This window comes from Mustelus asterias, chromosome 11 (genome assembly GCF_964213995.1).
Source record: "Mustelus asterias chromosome 11, sMusAst1.hap1.1, whole genome shotgun sequence".
In the NCBI taxonomy this organism is placed as follows: Eukaryota; Metazoa; Chordata; class Chondrichthyes; order Carcharhiniformes; family Triakidae; genus Mustelus; species Mustelus asterias.
The window spans coordinates 97005384-97008271 of NC_135811.1; the positions used below are offsets into that span (position 1 = coordinate 97005384).

At 45.8% G+C, this 2888-nt stretch overlaps 1 pseudogene; it reads left to right on the top strand.

Moving 5' to 3' along the window:
- Nucleotides 1-1922: 1922 nt before the first annotated feature.
- Nucleotides 1923-2100, top strand: LOC144501007 (U2 spliceosomal RNA; annotated as a pseudogene).
- The last annotated feature ends 788 nt before the right edge of the window (nucleotides 2101-2888 follow it).

A 2888-nucleotide genomic window follows, 5' to 3' on the forward strand; every position in this document is an offset into this window, starting at 1 on the left:
CCAACGTTCCTTCCACATTGCAGTGCTCAATTTCACCAGTCCATAGAATCCCTACAGTGCAGAAATAGGCCATTCGGCCCATCGAGCCTGCACCACCAACAATCCCACCCAAGCCCAATCCCCGTAACCTCACATATTTACCCTGCTAGTCCCCCTGACACTAAGGGGCAATTTAGCATGGCCAATCCACCTAACCCACACATCTTTGGATTGTGGGAGGAAACCGGAGCATCCGGAGGAAACCCACACAGACACGGGGAGAATGTGCAAACTCCGCACAGGTAGTGACCCGAGGCAGGAATTGAACCCGGGTCCCTGGAGCTGTTAGGCAGCAGTGCTAACCGTGCTGCATATATTCTTAAACATATGTCATCATGAGTACATAAGCTGATTTATCATAGAAGCCCTACAGTGCAGAAGGAGGCCATTCGGCCTATCAAGTCTGCATCGACTCTCTAACACAGCATCCCATACAGGCCCTATCACTGAAACCCCACATATTTACCCTGTTAATCCCCTAATCTACACATCTTGGGACACTAAGGAGCAATTTAGCATGGCCAATCTACCTAACCTGCATATCCGTATGGTGGCATACTGGTCAGCACTGCTGCCTCACAGTGCTAGGGACCCAGGTTCGATTCCTGGCTTGGGTCACTGGCATTGCGGAGTCTGCACGTTCTCCCCGTGGCTGTGTGAGTTTCCTCTGGGTGCTCCGGTTTCCTCCCACAGTTGAAAAGATCTGCAGGTTAGGTGCATTGGCCATGCTAAATTCTCCCTCAGTGTACCCGAACAGCCGCCGGAGTGTGGCGACTAGGAGATTTTCACAGTAACTTCATTGCAGTATTAATGTAAGGCTACTTGAGACACTATTAAATAAACTTTGAAACTTTGGACTGTGGGAGAAAACCAGATCACCCGGAGGTAACCCGCATGAACATGGGGAGAACGTGCAAATTCCACACAGACAGTCCTGTGAGATAATCTTCAAAACTGAACATTCCAACTTTTATGTTTATTTTCGATGCGTGCTAAATTTAGAATATTCCTTATTTCTGAAAATCAATCGTCGAATTGTGGAGGGGATAATTCTTTTGGTGTTTGCTTTTCTGTAGGTTGGATTAAGGTGGATGACAGCACCCTCTACAGGAAGTGAGGGGGTTTCTGCTGCTGATCAATTACCTAGAAGGTGGACTGGACATTAGTTTGTTGCGTGTCAGAGCTGAGAGTTCTCAAATCTTTGTTCACCATATTCAAGGGGGAGTGTTATCTTATCTGTTCCCTCAGTTTGTCTGGCCAAATAAATTCAGAACTCATAAATTATTTGAAAGGTGACAGTGCCTGTGGTACCCAGGAAGGAAATCTCTGTCCTCACTCTGTTCAGCAAGATGTGACTGCATTGTCGTAAGTTGTGTTTTAGAATGTCTTCTGAAAAACATCCACTGATATTATTCCAAAAGAGAAAATGCTGGAAAATCTCATGATGTGGAGATGCCGGCGTTGGACTGGGGTAAACACAGTAAGAAGTTTAACAACACCAGGTTAAAGTCCAACAGGGTTATTTGGTAGCAAAAGCCACAAAATCTCAGCAGGTCTGGCAGCATCTGTAAGGAGAGAAACGAGCTGATGTTTCGAGCCCAGATGACCCTTTGTCAAAGCTTTGAGCTGATGTTTTGAGTCCAGATGACCCTTTGTCAAAGCTTTGAGCTGATGTTTTGAGTCCAGATGACCCTTTGTCAAAGCTTTGACAAAGGATCATCTGGGCTCGAAACATCAGCTCTTTTTTCTCCTTACAGATGCTGCCAGACCTGTTGAGATTTTCCAGCATTTTCTCTTTTGGTTTCAGCTTCCAGCATCCGCAGTCATTTGCTTTTATCCACTGATTTTATTGTAGGCATCAAAGCTTTTCCAAATCCCTTATAATTGCTTCTTGGCCTTTTGACTAAGATCAAGTGTAGTATTGGCGTCCTACACTTGGTTGAAGTCATGAAGTTCATTTGAAGCAATTTTTTAAAGCGGCATCTCAGCCTTTTGGCTAAGATGCAAATGAGATCAAGCCTTGGAGGAGGTGCAATGCCTACTCCAATCAGCTTGGCTCATGTAGATCAAGCCCAAGACAGGAAGTGGGACGCCTGTCTTGTCAGCTTGGATCGGGAATGTCTCACTTGTTGAGACTTTGATTGGATATAAACAAAAAAACCCTCATAATTTTCCCCAATTATTTCTCCTCCCTTGGAGGTAATGATGCACATTGATTTAAAGTTTATTCATTTGTGTCACAAGTAGGCTTAATTAACATTTCAATGAAGTTACTGTGAAAATCCCCTAGTCACCACACTCTGGTGCTTGTTTGGGTACACCGAGAGAGAATTTCGGATGCCAATGCACCTAACCAGCACGTCTTTCAGGGAGGAAACCGGAGCACCCAGAGGAAACACATGCCGACACCTGGAGAACGTGCAGACTCCACACAGTCAGTGACCCAAGCCGGGAATTGAACCCGAACCCCTGGTGCTGTGAGACTAACCGTTGTGCCACCGTATCATTCTAGAGCTGCCTTAACCCCCAGACGCCTCATCTAAGTGCCCATTCTTCATGTGTAAGCCTAGAACGTACATGTTGCAGGCTGTTCAGTCATAGATGACATCGGAGTCAATCCTGCTCACCAATGCTCACTTGATTTCATTTCTCCTCCAAAGCCCGAGGCACCTCGACTAGTGTGGCATTCCCTCATGAGATCAACTAATTTATGAACAGTATGGGGATAGAAACTGACCCTTTCTGGCTTGCTCTGTATCACACCAGGTGGTGTAAATGCCATTAGGGAAGCACCCTTGGTTATTTTCAAGACTATGATGTGCTCAAGCCTGTGGACTTGTCCTCATATC